The sequence below is a fragment of the Hypanus sabinus genome, chromosome 2 (assembly GCF_030144855.1).
Source record: "Hypanus sabinus isolate sHypSab1 chromosome 2, sHypSab1.hap1, whole genome shotgun sequence".
Classification (NCBI taxonomy): Eukaryota; Metazoa; Chordata; class Chondrichthyes; order Myliobatiformes; family Dasyatidae; genus Hypanus; species Hypanus sabinus.
In genome coordinates, this window is record NC_082707.1 from 44,666,013 (window position 1) to 44,683,835 (window position 17,823).

The window sequence follows — 17,823 nt, forward strand, 5'->3', positions numbered from 1 at the left end:
GCTCCCTGTCAGTCGCCGCTTCGCCCCGCCCCGCCGCGGCGCTGAAGCGGGGGCACCTTCCCCTCCTCTGCTGCCCTCTGTTAACGCGCTGTGTCGCCGAGCGCCCCGGATCGGCGGCTGGACGGAGTCAGCCGGCGACTCGGAATCCCCCTTCCTCACCCGTGGCCCGTGTTGGTTAACAATGCGGAGCACATTGATTGGGAGAGGAGTTCCGGATATTTGTCGCCAGCGCTGCAGGATGTGTTGGAGATAGATGCAGCATATTTTCACGGTGTAAATGTCTTCGTAGTGCAACTGACGTGCGAGACGTTAAATAGTAGCATTTTAGTCTGTGATCTATCGAAATAGTACTGTATACCCCCTGGCATTCTCTCTCACTGGCTTGTTTGCTTCCCCTCTCTCCAGACAAACCGTGCTTTTGTTGTGTTTTTGTTCATTACTGGTGAAATCTTAGGAAGTCGTTGAATAGTTATTTTTTAAATTAATATCTGATATCTATGCCTCACAATTTGATGAAATTCTTATTACGTTAACAAGGCCGTCAATTATGCAACACACACAAAATGCTGGTGGAACACAGCAGGCCAGGCAGCATCTATAAGGAGAAGCATTGTTTATTTATTATGCAGTTCTTTTACTGAGTACAAGCCAAGAACAGCAGAATTCAGATACCGAATGGCCTTCGCCCCATTTGTGCTGAAAGGAAATTCTGATCAGCAATTAGGTCGAAGTATATATAAACCCTCAATCTAACTGAGAAAACGGGAAAAAAAATCGATCAGACGAAGAGTCTCAACTGGACGTATTGACTGTGCATTTCCTTTGACAGATGTTGCCTGACCTACCCAGCCCCTCCAGCAGATTATTTTATTTTTGCTCAGTTAACCTCTGCCATGAGTACTGGGGGTAAGTTGTTAGAATTGTTCAAAAGATGTCCCAGATAACAGGTAATTTTGCTTTTGGTCTCTGACAGATTTTCTTCAGGAGCCCTTCTCACTGGCCAATGTTAACTTTGGCAAAGAAACGGCAGAAACCCTTGGACAGAAGTGGATTCCAGTTTCTCATTGTATTGGTAATTGATTTTAACTCTTAACCAGCTGGTAAAGACTGGGAATTAGAAATTCCAAGTAACTCACCCACCAACTATCCACATTGGACCCACACGGCTCAATCTAAACCTGTTCACCTAAGTTGACAGCAAAAACCACTGACAGGGTATGAAACTGTGGCCTGTGCTGGAAAGCTGCTCTGGTCTTTCTGCTTTCTTTAAAGAAAATCAGCCCTTCTGTTTCTTTCGTATCTCTGAAGCCTTCCCCCATGAACTATCATATGACCAACAAAACCAGACTTTTGACCTCCAGCTAATCCCTTCAAGCCTGCACCATCAACCCCACCCCACCCCCACTGCATGTCTGGTTTGGGTGAGTTGCTAATCAAGGTTGTGCGGTTGTCAATGTTGTTAAGAAGGTGTATGGTGTGTTGGCCTTCATCAACCGTGCAATTGAGCTCAAGAGCCATGAAGTAATGTTACAGCTATATAAGATCTTAATTAGAACCCAGTTGGAGCCCTGTGTTCAGTTCTGGTCACCTCACTGCAGGAAGGATGTGGATACTATAGGGAGAGTGCGGAGGAAATTTACAAGGATGTTGCCTGGATTGGAGAGCGCACCTTATGAAAACAGGTTGAGTGAACTCAGCTTTTTCTCCTTGGAGCAACGGAGGATGAGAGGTGACCTGATAGAGGTGTATAAGATGATGAGAGGCATTGATTGTGTTGATAGAGGCTTTTTCTCAGGGCTGAAATGGTTAACATGAGGAGGCATAGTTTTAGGCAATTTCTAGAGTAGCTTTCATGGTCAGCACAACATTGTGGGCCAAAGGGCCTGTAATGTGCTATAGATTCTATGGTCTAAGAGGAGAGAATTGCCCAGGCCTTCTGCTGCCATGTCACCCTACACCCAAATCAGTCTATCGCCTCTGCCAAGGTTTGTAGCCATGAATAATTGTAAGATTTTGGTTTCACTGGAGGAATTCTGAATCCAGTCTTGCCCAGTGGAAGCTGGCTGCCTAAAATCAATGGAGAGTAAAATCAGGCAGGTATAAAGTGGGTACTTTCCCAATTTGGTGCAGCTTTTCCCCCCTTGAACAGAAAACCCTCAAACCCACTTGCGCTGAAAATACCTTGGAAAGTCAGTCCACCTTTTTGCCCTGGCAGGAACCTGGAAGAAATCACAAGCTGTTCTGAATAGTCAGTCAAAGTACCTCAGTATATTTGAGGGTGAAGTGCCACTAACATTTAAATTTCTGATTCTTGGGTTGTATTCCACAGAAAAATTCAATTAAGTGCCTTAATATACAGCCTGTTTTTAATATGCTGAGTTGCAAGCTTAAGAACCTGTTAAATGTGAACCTGTTTTAAGTTCAGCGATATCACTCTATTTTTTTCTCTCCGAGAGTGGAGTGGGGTCAGTTATTGGGAAAGAGACTGATTATCAGTTTCAACCACGTCCTCCAACCGATTCCCAACCACATTCCGCCTCATCAATTCCTATTCTGCTGAAGGTTTTACACAACTCAGCATAGTTTCAAGATTACAGTATGCTTAAGATTCAGATCTATTGCTGATTGACATGCTCCAGGTTCAAGAGTTAATGAGGAGTTGTAAGTTAAATGTTGCAACCTAATAAAACTAATGGTGGTGATTTGTAACTTAGTGTTATTTTTAATAAACTTTAGTTGTGCTTTGCAGATAAGAGGTAATAGGTCTGTTATCTAATGAACTCTGATGACACCCAATGGGTTTGTGCCAATTTTAAGTTTCTCTTGATGGTGCACTACACAATGAGTAATTTGTGTAGTCATCTCTCCAGTTAGAAGGAGTGAGTGTTCCTTGGTGTTGGCAAATTTAAGGAACGTAGCCAGGTTTCACAATCGCAATAGCATCAAAATGGAATAAGGATGTAACTTCCTTAGACTATTGATATTTCAATTACAATGCAGTGGACAGCAGCAACTTTGGATAATTTAAATAAGCATGATCTGCAGATAGAACCAGTCCAGCTAAGAGTAAAGGGAAGTGAAAATAATGGCGCTTGAGGTTATGTTTTAATGCAACAGTATGACAAAGAAATTGACAGTAGAGCTGGAAGAAAAGGAGAGCAATAACTAATTATAAAATCTCCGCACAACTATGACACAGAAGTATGTTCACAGTTTGTGCGATCAGGCATCGTGAGTCCATTCCGTCGAATAAAAGTAAATTGAGGTTGCTTAAGTACAAAGCAGTTGTAAACATAACCTGGTTCACAATAGACAAACTAGGCTAGAAATGTGTTCATGTAACTTGAAAGAAAATAATGCTTTGCCGTTGAAAATTTTAACCTGTAGCGGAAAATGCAGGAAATTTGCCTCCTTAGCATATTTCCAGTGTCAAATTTCCACAACTCTGATGCAACACATGAGATTGGCCAGCAGTGAGGTGTTCAGTTGGTTTGAAAAGCAGTGTTTTTTAATTTACTTACAAATCAACTTTTTTTCTAACTCTGATGCTGCTCGAAGGGTCAACACTCAGAACTGTTATTCCATCCTCACTCTGAATTGTAACCTACAGTGACCTCAAAGGCAGCTTGTATTTCCTGTAACTGCTTTTTCATGAGTTTAGGGTCACGGGCATTCTATGCTTCTTAGTCTCAGGCTGAATCCAGGCTGCTGCTATTGAACTTGGCCACATGGGATAATTTGCGGTCCCTGGTATGCTAGGGAGGAGCCCAAACACAAGGCTCCAGCTAGTTTTCTTTCCTTTGCACCAGGTAAGAAAGTAGAGCTTGCACTTTCCCCAAAGTGGAGACTCAAAAAGCATGTTTCTGGAAAGTAGTATTCTTCAGCATTGCTCTCCGCCAAAAGAACACTCCTATTCCCTTTCATCCACATAGAATCCTGTAGCAACACTCCTCTGTAGCTGGGAGAGAAACACTTGTACTAAGAAATGGCTACAGAAATCATATCTACATGATTGCTGAGGTTTGTCAGAACATTCATGGATGGGGGAATCAAGGGATATGGGGACAAGGCAGGAACCAGGTATTGATAGTAGATGATCAGCCATGATCTCAAAATGGCAGTGCAGGCTCAAAGGGCCGAATGGTCTACTTCTGCACCTATTGTCTATTCAATACACCAATAGAGCCTACAATGTGTGAACTATCAATGTCAATTCCATGTCAGGTTTGCACAGGCACCTCCAATAACACTGTAAACATCAAACTCAAAGCTCTCTCTCTCTCTCTATATGATTTTCACAAGCAGCATTAGAGTTCTACTTAATGTCAGGGGTAATGTGGAACAGTCACCATGTTTCATCTGTATCTTGGATAGGAATTCAGGGAAATAGGACCTTGGACCAGTATAATAGTGTTCACCCAGTAATCAAGCTTTTAAAAGTACCTACTAACTAACATCTAATCCTAGAAACCATACACAAACATGAAATATGAGAGAGATGGATAATAATGGGAGTTCTATTCAATTAATAATTGACAACTTCTAAATTGTGGTCATGACAACCATTGCAATGTAGGTTAATTTAGAAAGGAAGTTGCAAGTATCAGTGCAGGTCCTTGTATGTTGCCCGTACACTTCAAAACATTTCACAGTCCTTACAGGTGAGGCAACACTTCACCTGTGAGTCGGCTGGTGTGGCATACTGTGTCCGGTGCTCCTGGTGTGGCCTTTTATATATTGGTGAGACCCGACACAGACTGGGAGACCGTTTCGGTGAACACCTACGCTCAGTCCGCCAAAGAAAACAGGATCTCCCAGTGGCCACACATTTTAATCCCACGTCCCATTCCCATTCTGATATGTCTATCCATGGCCTCCTCTACTGTCAAGATGAATCCACACTCAGGTTGGAGGAACAACACCTTATATTCCATCTGGGTAGCCTCCAACCTGATGGCATGAACATTGACTTCTCTAACTTCTGTTAATGCCCCTCCTCCTCTTCTTACCCCATCATTGACACATTTAGTTGTTTGTTTTTATTCTCTCTCTGCCCATCACTCTGCCTGTTCTCCATCTCCCTCTGGTGCTCTCCTCCCCTTTTCTTTCTCCTGAGGCCTCCCATCCCATGATCCTTTCCCTTCTCCAGCTCTGTATCACTTTTGCCAATCACCTTTCCAGCTCTCAGCTTCATCCCACCCCCTCCGGTCTTCTCCTATCATTTCGCATTTCCCCCTCCCCTCCTACTTTCAAATCTCTTAGTATCTTTCCTTTCGGTTAGTCCTGACGAAGGGTCTCGACCCGAAACATCGACAGTGCTTCTCCTATAGATGCTGCCTGGCCTGCTGCATTCCACCAGCATTTTGTGTGTGTTCACAGATAATTAACTATTTTAGAGCTTCTCTACTATGAGGAAACATTTTAGCCAGTGCATAGGAATCTAAGTAGGGCAGCCAATAGCTCGAAGCCGCTCCTCTTGTTTGACTATGCATGACCAACTTCCTTACCCTGTACTCCTTAATAATTTTGGTTTACATAAATCTATTAATATCAGATTTAATATATAATTGATCTAGTGTGGGAAAACAAGTTGCCAGAGAATTCCAAATTTATACCACTCTCTTCAAATTCCTGGGTATCTCTATCTCAGAGGACCTGTCCTCAACCCATCATATAAATGTAATTGCAAAGAAAGCAAGACAACACCTCTAATTCCTTAGGAGTCTGTGGAGATTCTGCATGACATCACAGACCCTGACAAACTTCTATAGATGTGTAGTGGAAAGTGTGCTGACTGGCTGTATTACAGCCTGTTATGGGAAGACCAATGTCTTTGAATGGAAAATCTGGTAAAAGAGCGAATTTGGCTCAGTACATCATCAGCTCTCCAAAACACTGAGCACATCAACATGAAACACTGTCGTAGGAAAGCAGCATCCATCGTCAAAGATCCTCACCACCCAGGTCATGCCCTTTTCTCACTGCTGCCATTAGGTAGAAAGTACAAATGTCTAAGGAACCACACCACCAGGTTCAAGAACAGTTACTACCCCTCAAACATCAGGCTTTTGAACAAAAGAGGATAACTACACTTATCTATTGAGATATTCCTACCACCAATGATCTCCCTTTAAGGACTCTAGTTCTTTCATGTTCTCATTATTTATTGCTATTTACTTATATTTGCATTTACACAGTTTATTGCCTCCTATGCTCTTGCTCTTTCATTGATCCTGTTTACAATTGCTATTCTATAGATTCACTGAGTATCTTCTTCTTGTGCCCTTCACTCCTGGTGGAGTCGTCGGGGCACCGTCATGCCAAGCTTTGCACCAGTCTTTTCCATCTGTCACGGTTGTGTGCCAGGGCCTGGGTCACCGCAGATGTTTTCCCTGTCCATTCTTTAATGTCGTCCATCCATCTTTTCCTCTGTCTGCCTCTCCTTTTCTCCTCCACATTTCGTTGTAGAACGGTCTTTGCAAGGCCACTGGATCTTGTTACGTGACCGTACCATCTCAGCTTCCTTTTTTTCACCGTTGTGAGAAGGTCTTCAGGAGGGCCAATGTGGTGCCGGATGGTCTTGCGGACCTGCTCGTTTGTGATGTGGTCCAAGTATGAGATGCCCAAGATGTTGCGATGGCATCTCATTTCCAATGTCTGTATCTTCCTCTGTAGCTCCACTGTGAGGGTCCATGTCTCGCATGCGTACAGGAAGATGGAGAATAGCAAAGAACACTGGAGTCTGATCTTGTACTTCATGGTGATGTTGCTATCCCTCCATATTGTTGAGTTTGGATAGTGCAGTCATTGTCTGTGTGGCTCTTGCCAGGACTTCTGGTCTTGATCCTTCATCACTGATGATTACCCCCAAGTATTTGAACTGCTGCACTGTCTCAAGTTTCTGACCAGTTTCAAGTTGCTGTGTTTGCCCACAGGAAAAAGATTCTCAGTGATGCATATGGTGACATGTATGTACTCAGATAATAAATTGCACTTTGAACTTGAAATAGTTTCTAACTTCGTTCTTAATAAACCTAACCCCAAATGTAGCACTGCAAACTTCAATTAATAGAGATAGATCCTCTAAATATTTAACAATTTCTCTTCCTGTTTTGTACATTTAAAATGTCCATGATTAAACTTCTAAATTCCAGAGAATAGCGTAATCTTCTTTTGTAATTCAGCAGTTAGTATGTAGCTGTTATTCAAGTAAAGCTTTGGTGCACTTTCTCAAAGATCAATATATTCTTTCCAGAGTGTGGATCTGAATCTACTCAGAGAATTATCCAAGTATAATCTAACCAGGACTTTGAAAAACTGTGATATTAATTCGATGCACTTCATTCTTTTGTGTATGAAGGCCAGAGTTCATAAGGCCTTTTTTGTTTATTTTGTAAAGTGTAATGATCTTATAGTAACTCCCACACCTAGCAACGTGTTATAAAAATAATCAATGCATTTTAATTGTGTTAGTTGGTGGTAAAAATGTGGGTAAGGTCTTGCCTGTATCTCATTTGTTCTTTTTCAAATAATAAATGATATTTTAAAATTACTGGCAAAGAGAGAAGCAGGGGCTATTTCTAGAAGATTATACAACACAGCACTATCATTTCTGTTAATTCTTAGAAATGCTAAAGCATCTGGGAAGATTAAACCAATCCAGATCTGATCCAGAAGTGAGAATACTGGCTGCTAAGTGTACCCTGACACAACAAAGATTCTGAATGTCATCCTTAATCTTCCACTCAGAACATTGCTGACCTGGGCAATTCTTTGTCAAGTTGCTGTGCAGAATCTCTTTCTCTTGTACTTTCTGATCAATTGCTTGATTTCATTTGAATACAATGGGCAAACTTAGACAAAACCTAATTATTAAAGTTGTGATACAGATGTTTGAATATTTTAATATGCTGTGAAGGTTTATTATTATTAACAACAGCACTATTGTTGGGATTTAGGTGAGAGTGAGTAACTGAGAATCACCATTGTGTGGAATAGCTACCTGCCACTCAAGGGTCATCACTGGGAATGGTAATTAACTTCGAAGCATTCAAAGTTCAAATTTCAAGATAAATTTATTACCAGACATATACTGTCTCATATATCTCTTATACTGTACTATGAGATTCATTTTCTTGCAGGCATTCACATTAGAACAAAGAAATCCAATAGAATCAATGAAAACCTGCACATAATGACTGACACACTGCCAATGTGGCAAAGAAGACAATCTGTGCAAATGCAAAATAAATACAAATAAATATGTAGATAGATAGAGAAAGTAAGAAAAAAGTAAAGAAAGAAAATTTTAATAAATAAAATTGACATTTTTTTCCTGTCAATAAGCAAATTTCATGTCACAGTTTGAGAGGTTTTTTAGTGGTAGCTGCCATTGCTGCTGAAGTCCAAAGGAAAGGCCTGTATTCCATTATCAAGTGTGTTATCTTGGGGTCAATTTGACCCCCTCCCCACTTCACCTTCCCTTCTGCCTATTTATTTCGGCACAAGAACAACAGTGAAGTTTAGTCAAGCTTCAAATATTTTATTAATGTAAGTTATTCATTTATTGAGTTGAAACTGCAGAGCCTTGTTTATTCAGATGCCTTGCGGCTGAAATTAAAGCTGTTCCCTGTTTACAAATCGGTGATGGAGATAAAACCAGGAATTCCTAAGAATACATGATCCAAACCAGAGTTCATGATTATGGTGTTGTGTGTGTGTGTGTGTGTGTGTGTGTGTGTGTGTGTGTGTGTGTGTGTGTATATATATATATATATATATATATATATATGATCTTTTTTGGTTCTGTACTGTTAAAATGAGCAAAGTCAAAAAATATAGCCTCCCTTTTCCAGAGTTGGCAATGTCATTGAAATGATGGGATTACCACTTGTACACAAGATCAATCTGCCATAAAGTTAAGGTGCCAAATGTTAAGTGGATCTGGCTCTTCCCTCTAATGTGCAAAGGTTCCGCCACAAGATTCGATAATAAGCACCACAGCAGAGCAGGAGATCAGATGTGCCAGACTTCTGTATTTGGCCAAATTCAGGCGGAAGACTGGGATGGGCTGAGCTACAAGCAGTGACAGCTGATGACTCCAAGTGAAAATGCTGGCCATCACAAAGCACTCCCTAATGCAAATAACTTATGGTTTTAGCTATCAATGCAGCCATGCAGATTCCAGTGGGTAATGAATATTTCCCCTCTCAATGTATTGGGCCACGAGGCTGCTCTAGTTTGGAAAACCATATAACCATATAACAATCACAGCACGGAAACAGGCCATCTCGGCCCTCCTAGTCCGCCGAACTCTTAATCTCACCTAGTCCCACCTACCTGCACTCAGCCCTTTCCTGTCCATATACCTATCCAATTTTGCCTTAAATGACACAACTGAACTGGCCTCTACTACTTCTACAGGAAGCTCATTCCACACAGCTATCACTCTCTGAGTAAATAAATACCCCCACGTGTTTCCCTTAAACTTTTGCCCCCTAACTGTCAAATCATGTCCTCTCATTTGAATCTCCCCTACTCTCAATGTAAACAGCCTATTCATGTCAACTCTATCTATCCCTCTCAAAATTTGAAATACCTCGATCAAATCCCCCCTCAACCTTCTACACTCCAATGAATAGAGACCAGTGAAAAAAGCCAGATACTATTTCATAGCCCTTAAGCAGCAAACTGTTCTCACCAAATAGGTGACTTTAATATTAAGCTGTTTCAAAACATTTCTCAAACTTAAAGAAATGTCTGGTTAATGTTGTATTGCTTGGCCAACTTCCTTATATTATTGTGCACAGAATTCATTTTACACAGCATCCCTTGTGTAAACAGTATAATCCTAAAATTACTTCTAGCATTAATGCTCGAGCAGAAAAACAAATTGTTTCCAAGAGGAAGAGGATTTACTACATATACCTGTCTGGACGCCCCCCCCCCCCCCCCCCCCCCGCTGACTGCTCCTATGGCTCCTCCCACAGACCCTGGTATAATGGTGATTGGAGGCACTGCTCCTCCCTTAGTCTCCAGGATGTCGTGTGGGGATCTCTTGCTGCTGACTGCTCTCTTCCAGCGAATAAAAGCCTATATCTCGCCTCACGTCTCCGAGAGTTATTGATGGTGCTTCACGACCATTAAGGAGTAAGTGCACCAAGTTACAATACACAGTGTTGCTATAACTCTTGCTACAACTAAGCCAATTTATCAGCTGGGAATCCTCACAAGGAAACTTCATTCCGTTGAGGAAGACAAAGACTGCAAGCAATCTCATAACAGTCCAGTAGTACACCCAAGATTTATCCTACCATGGAATATGAATGGATGGGAAATTATAAACTATGCATCAACCTTTTTCTATTGATTCTCCCACATATGTTGTTTCCACTGCTACATATATCAGAAGTTTTGATTGGGATAGTCCAATCCATAACAGTCCGGTCTGCAGCATGTTTTTGATCTTTGTCGATTCGGCACTGGACACGGTGGCGAGGTTTCTCAGTTCACAGACCAAGGATGACATTAAGAGGAGGTGGTTGTATTATTATTTATTACATTCCATGGATGCCATAGAAGAGGACCATCTACTCCCACCAATACTGCAATTTCCTCTCCTCCCCACATGCATTCCCCCCCCCCAACACACACACACACACACACACACACACACACACACAGAATCATGGATATTAATATCTCCTTTCCGTAGGATTCCCATTGAGCTCTCATTGGACAGCAATTAGTTTGTGATTTGTATTTAAAATAGAACAAAGAGAGCAAACAAGATTCCTAGAAATCAATAGAATCCAAGAAGCTATGGCTAATTGAGTGTAATAGAAGGAGGACATAATACCACTGAGATTATTACAGATTCTTTCCAGCCCCTTTCAACAAGACTGAGTGCCCATTTCCCAGTGTCTCCAGGAGCATTATCATTTTCCCAGTATGAAATGACTCATTTCATCCAAAATCTCATCATGAAGTGAGAAGCCAAGCTGGAACACCAATAATAAGGAGAAAGCATCAGTCTTTCCTCCAGCACAAGAAATTCAGCAGATCCTGAAATTCAGAGTAACAGATACAAAATGCTGGAGGAACTCAGCTGGTGGGGCAGCATCCATGGAGAGGAATAAAAAGTTAACGTTTCAGGCCAAGACCTTTCATCAGGGCTCATGACTGGCTTGCCTATACCTGTAGTGCCATACCAACATCGTTTTTTTTTTACTGCTCTAAGGTAACGCTACTCAGACCACTAACTCTAGTGAAAGAAATCCAAACCTGCATCTATCCCCAGATTTTGTGGTTTCCATCTCCTAGAGGTCACGAGGCAACTGGAGGTATACTGATGCCAAAATTTTGCTTTTGTTTGTGTTGCTTTTGGATATCATTTACGGGAGGGGAGAAGTATTACAGATTTTCACTGTCACTTCAGTATAGACCTAGATATTTCCTGCAAACCTTGGAAGACAGGACCTTGCTCTGCCATTCCATCGAGCCAATAAGGGCATCAAGAGGCATGTCAGAAAATCAGAAAACTCTTCCATGCTCCATCCAAACTATTCAAGTACATTTCAAAAGTAATTGGGATCAATCAACATCTTCCTTTAATATTAATATATGAAGAAATGGCTTCGATCAGCACCAGGTAATTCTGAAATTCTATTCTGGGGTTTTTATCGAATAAGTAAGGCAGCCGGTACTGACTGGATGCTGTATTCATAAAAATTAGATGGAAGTACAAATATTATGTGGATCTTACACGGTTCAAACGTGTGCAGATTTGTCATACACCTCCAACTCAGTGCATGTCATTAGACATCCACTTTTACTAAGAGCTGGAAGTATAGGATGTGTCTTTCATAGAACATTATATGGGGCAAGGGACGAATACCAGATTTTTGAACAGAAATTCCTTCTCTTAGACAGTGAGGAACCTGAGGATTTGAGGATTTCTCTACCACATCAAGCAACTGAAGCCAAGTAATTAGAATGTTCAGAGATGCGTTGTGTACAGTATTTTTTCAAAAGGTGAGAGGGATCAAGGAATAGGAGGAGAAAGCTGAACCAGGTTCTCAAGTTTGGATAATCATCCATGCTCACATAAAATGGCAGAGGGGGTTTGAAAGGCTGAATGACCTACTCCTGCTCCCATTTTGATTATGCTTCTCTACAATGGAGGTAAAGCTCACTTACTCTTCTCATGGGAAAACCCTGTTTTGTGATCCAAGTAAGTTATTGTACATGGTTCAGTGGGCAACACCACAATCGTCTGAGACCACTTGAACTGAAAAATGTATTAGTGGCTGGAGGCACAATAATAAAAAAAAACCAAAATGTATTTCGGAGCACCTTACTTGCAAAGTATTTCCTGCACAAATACATTACAATTGTATGTTGGTGACTGCTGTGGTAATCTTCACACAGTGGAATTGCAAACACATCATCACTGTGGAAAGAAAATGGATCCAACGCTGGAAATACTCTGCATGTCAGGAAGCTGTAGAGAGAGAAACCAAGGTGAAGGTTCAGGTTCGTGACCTTTAGTGAGCACTCATGGGGTGGATTGGTTACAGCCAATGCCTGCTAACGGGGCAAAAAAGCAATAGTGTTGTAACAATATCTGTGGTCTACAAATACCTTTGCTGCTAACAACACCTTCTTACTCGTCCATACAACATGATTATGGGGTACAAGGCTTACATTCACAATCGTCCAGGAGCTAAGCCTATTTGTTATCAGCTGAGATCAATTCACTTTGGCTTTCGGCCACATACACAGGACAAAATGTGCCTGATAGAAAAGAATGAGGTATCGCTAAAGGTTCATATAGTGAACGGGCAGCCTTATTGATAGTCATCCCTCACACTGGGAAAAGGGAATAATTATATAGTGGGAAGTAGTCCTTACCAAAACTATAAAAGTTATTCACAGTGTTAGCAGAGACTTAATATTTTAGCACGCTGTATGAATGTCAAGCCCATGCACGGTTGAACTTGGATTTAGAGAGTCATAGATACCTGGTTATTAATACCCCATGGAGTTAAAGCATCCCCTAAGATCTTTCCATCTACCATGGACAAAATACAACAGACATCTCGAGGTCTTTATCATTTCTTCACGGTCATGCAGAAACAGAAGGCTAAGTAGTATTACTTGATTACAGAGCCACAGTACATTGCAGAAGCAGAACACGAGCATTGATGCAGCTTGAAATAGACTACAAGGGAGGGAGAAGAAATGAATTACAGACCAGTTAACCTGACATCCTTGAGAAATATTAGTGTATATAATAAAGATGAAATAACAGATCACTTGGGAGACATCAACAGGTTTGGACAAAGTCAGCATAGGGAAATCACATTTAATAAATCTCCTGGAGTCTTTTTAAATGTTTTTTTTTATTGGGAAAAAGCCTTTTCAGCCCTTTGAGCCATGTAACCCGACAATCTCCTAATCTAATCCTGGCGTAATCAGGGGACAATTTACAATGACCAATTAATCTACCAACAGATATTTCTTTGGCCTGTGGAAGGAAACCAGAGCACCAGAGGAAACCCATGCGGTCACAGAGAGAGCGTACAAACTCCTTAAAGGCAGCAGTGGGAATTGAACCTGGGTCACCTATACTGCAAAGCCTGGTGCTAACCACGACGCTACTGTGCCGCCTAGTTACGTTATAGTTACAGAGAACAGGAATAAATATTTTATTTTCCCGGGTGGCAGGCAGTGATTGGGCCCAATTATTCTTGATACCTGTAAATCAAAAATTAGTATATGAGAAATAAATCTAACATTTGCTTGTTTGCATGTGACACAAAACTGGGAGGAGTGTGAGCTGTGAAGTGGAAGCAGAGACTCCTATGTAATTTAGACAGGTGAGTAGATAAGTATATGGCAGATACAGTTTAATGCGAAGAAATGTGAATTTATCAACTTTGGTTCTAAAAACAGGAAGTCAGATCATTATCTGTATGGTGATTGGTTAGCAGATAGGAAACCTAAACATGAGCTGAGTGTCCTTGTACATGAGTCTTTGAGGTCAAGTGTTACAATGCAGAAAGTAGTTAGTTAGGAATACTACTATTATGTTGTCCTTCTTTGCAAGAGATTTTGAATACAGGAGCAAGGATCACTTGCTGCAGCCGTACCTGTCTTAGTGAGAGTGTTTCTGTCATGCAGCGTAAGTCTCTTTATTTGAGGAAAGATGCTCTTGCATTGGAAGGAATGTAACCACCGTTTTACTAGACTGATTCATGGAATGGTAGGATAGATTGTGAGGAGAGATTGGGTTGATAATATCATTATTCTCAGGAGTACAGAAGAATGAGAGGGGACTAAACAGACTAGAGGCAAGGTACATGCTTCTGGTGATTGGATAATTCAAAGAGAAGGGTCAAAGCCCTGGAATACAGTGTATGCCATTTAGAACTGTGAGCAGAAGTTTCTTCACTCTGACGGTGCAGAAACTGTGGAATTCCCCTGCACAGAGGCCAAGTCATTAAATATATTTAATGAGGTAACCAAAGAAATTGATGAGGGTAGGGCAGTGGATATGGTGTACATGGACTTTAGCAAAGCAGTTGACAAGGTTCCTCATGAGAGACTCATCCAGAAAGTCATGAGGCATGGGATAAGTGGAACTTTCACTATTTGGATAAAAAGTTGGCTTAAAGGAAGAAAGCAGAGAGTAGTTGTGGAAGGAAAGTATTCTGCCTGGAGGTCGGTGACTAGTGGAGTGCCTCAGGGATCTGTCCTGGGACCCTTTCTATTTGTGATTTTTATAAATGACCTGGATGTAGAGGCGGAAGGATGGGTGAGTAAGTTTGTGGATGACACGAAGATTGGAGGAGTTGTGGATGGAGCTGTAGGTTGTTGAAGAGGATATAGACAGGCTGCAGAGTTGAGCAGAAAAAGGACAAATGGAGTTCAATCCAGACAAGTGTGAGGTGATGCATTTTAGAAGGACAAACCAGAAGACTGAGTACAGGATTAATGGTCAGTTACTTAAGAGTGTGGATGAACAAAGGGACCTTGGGGTTTAAATCCATATTATCCCTCAAGGTTGCTGCACAGGTTGATAGGGTAGTTCAGAAGGCCTATGGGATGCTAGGCTTCATTAACAGGGGGATTGAGTTCAAGAGTAGAGAGGTCATGTTGCAACTCTACAAATCTCTCGTGAGACCGCACTTAGAGTATTGTGTTCAATTCTGGTCACCTCATTATAGGAAGGATGTGGAAGCTATAGAGAGGGTGCAGAGGAGATTTGCCAGGATGTTGCCTGGTTTGGAGAACAAGTCATATGAAGCAAGGTTAGCAGACCTGGGACTTTTCTCTTTGGAGCGTAGAAGAATGAGAGGGGACTTGATAGAGGTCTACAAGATTATGAGAGGCGTAGATAGGGTGGAGAGTCAGTACCTGTTTCCCAGGGCACCAGTAGCAAACACCAGAGGGCATATGTACAACATTAAGGGAGGGAAGTTTAGGGGAGACATCAGGGGTAAGATTTTTTTTACACAGAGGGTTGTGAGGTCCTGGAATGACTTGCCAGGGATGGTGGTGGAGGCTAAAATATTAGGGGTATTTAAGACCCTCTTGGACAGGCACATGGATGAAAGAAAAATGGAGGGTTATGGGGTAGTGTGGGTTTAGTACATTTTTTTTTAAGGATTATGTGGGTCGGCACAACATGGAGGGCTGAAGGGCCTGTACTGTGCTGTAGTGTTCTATTGTTCTATATTCAAGAAATTGGTAATGCTAGATGACCAACGGATGTGAGAACAAAGCAGGAGCAGTGTACAGAAGTTAATGAGAGCCGTGATCATCTGTGGTAGAAAAGACCCAAATGCCCAGATTCTCCTATTTTCTATGTTTGTAGAGCACTAGCTTACACTCTAGCAAAGCTACCCTCCATCTAGCTGGTAATAACTCAGCTGAGTTTGGCATAGACCAAATTTGAAGGACAGATGGATGAAAGGAATTGGACCCAGATGAAGAGATAGAAAACTATGGGAAAAGATTTCCGATGAGAGCCACTGTCATAGTCCAATCACCAGGCCATGGAGAATTGGCAAGATGGAACCATGAGGAGAATGAAGAAGTGCTGAGGGTTGGGAACTATTTAATAAAGATGTATAAAAGTTCCATGTTGTTCTTTTGTACAGGTATATGATAACCAAGGAGCAAACAAGATGTACAGGGTAAGACTGGGATTAAGTACAGATCAGGTTCTATGATGTACTCAATACTGTACGAGATGTGGATTAGGAGGTACTGGAAGTTAAGAATGGGGAGGGACACGGGGCTTCAATGGTGACTCCTTTGACATCATCTGCAGAAACAACTTAATTTCTACCTTTAATGTCTCTCTTTTTCCTTTTCAGGGTGGATGGGGTTCTGTCGGAAACCGTGACCTAGAGTTACACTCAGACTCCGTTTCTCTGCAGTGGTGGATCTTGCTCCCAGTGTTCTGACGACTGGCTGCTTTTTGATATCCGAAGGATGCAGTCTCGAATGCGAGTGTGCCTTTGCGGTTCCAAGGCTTTGTACTTGACAAATCTCTCTCTCTCTCTCTCTCTCCCTCTCTCCCTCTCCCTCTCTCATAAAAAAGAGCAGACTTCATCATTGCAAATCAGCGAGTTGTTTTGTTATGTCTCCCCTCCAGCTGTGAAAGGGTAACACCTCTCTGTCCCTTTATGAGGGAGAGACAGAGCCTGTGTCATGTCAAACTGTGGGGTGAATGATTAGTTTTTGTTGGACTGCAGATCATGGTCTTTATTGGGGGCTGTGCTATAGCTTGCTCGGTGGAAGGAGGGTGCTGATGCTCTTTTGCAGAAGTGGGAGGGGGTCATTGCTTTGCAGCTGCTTGTGCAGAAGTGGGAGGGCAGTGTAGGGGGCTTTGGGGTTAATGTTTTTACTGTTACTCATTCTTTGGGCTGCTCTTCTGTTTTCGTGGATGTCTGTGAAGAACAAGAATTTCAGATTGTATACATATCTCTGATATTAAATGGAACCATTGAAAATATCGATGGACAACCCAGAGACGGGGAGAATCCATTAAAATTGAGACCACCTGCCGGATTTGAACAAATATCCTTGCAGTTGATGTGCTGTTAAATGTTATAAAGACCCATCTCTTGACTGATTTTATAGTTGAAAATCATTATGTATATGAATATATATTTAACCTGATGTATAATTATTGAAAATAAAATGTTTGGGCCATTTTACATTTGTTTTCAATAAAAATCAGTGTAATGTGAATGTGATGCATGTGTAATTTTGACATTAATGTGGTATAATTTTTGATACATGTTTACAAGCAGATGGGTGTTCCCTGCTTTTAATAAAGGTCATTTGGTTGGCTGTTCTAATCTTTGTGAACAGCAAATTGAAAGACACCTACAGACACTGGAATAATTAATTAAAATATGTCTACTCTTGAAGTCCTAGCTAAACTTTAAGAAACTTTAAGATTCACTTCATTACAGGTTTGTGAAAAGTAAGCAGTATCAAATGATTTGTGATGAAGGTCAAAAGTTCAACATTCCTTATAATGAAAGCTGGATATTTGACATTCCTTCAGTAATTCTTTCATAAATTAAATCATATTACCATTCAAGGTAAAATTGTAATTGTATTGATGGCCATTGTTCTGGAGAATTTTTATATTTGTTCTTTTGTGATAAAGTTTTTAAACAATTGGTTTAATAATTGCACAATGATAATCATTGGACAATAACTAAAGAAGAGGTGAAGGAAGTGGTACATTTTATTTCTTGTCCATTTGCTTTGCCCTTGAATTCCATTCCTTATGGAAAA

General features: G+C 41.3%; 1 long non-coding RNA gene across 2 annotated transcripts; it reads left to right on the plus strand.

Moving 5' to 3' along the window:
* Positions 1-12: 12 nt before the first annotated feature.
* LOC132378339 (uncharacterized) lies at positions 13-7,868 on the plus strand. 2 transcript variants are annotated; one of them, XR_009506982.1, is made up of 3 exons: positions 13-273; positions 974-1,072; positions 7,627-7,868. It is a non-coding gene; the product is annotated as an uncharacterized LOC132378339 (long non-coding RNA). The 2 variants fall into 2 exon arrangements; XR_009506981.1 differs by lacking the exon at positions 7,627-7,868 and adding an exon at positions 6,676-7,618 and having other exon boundaries at positions 14-273.
* The last annotated feature ends 9,955 nt before the right edge of the window (positions 7,869-17,823 follow it).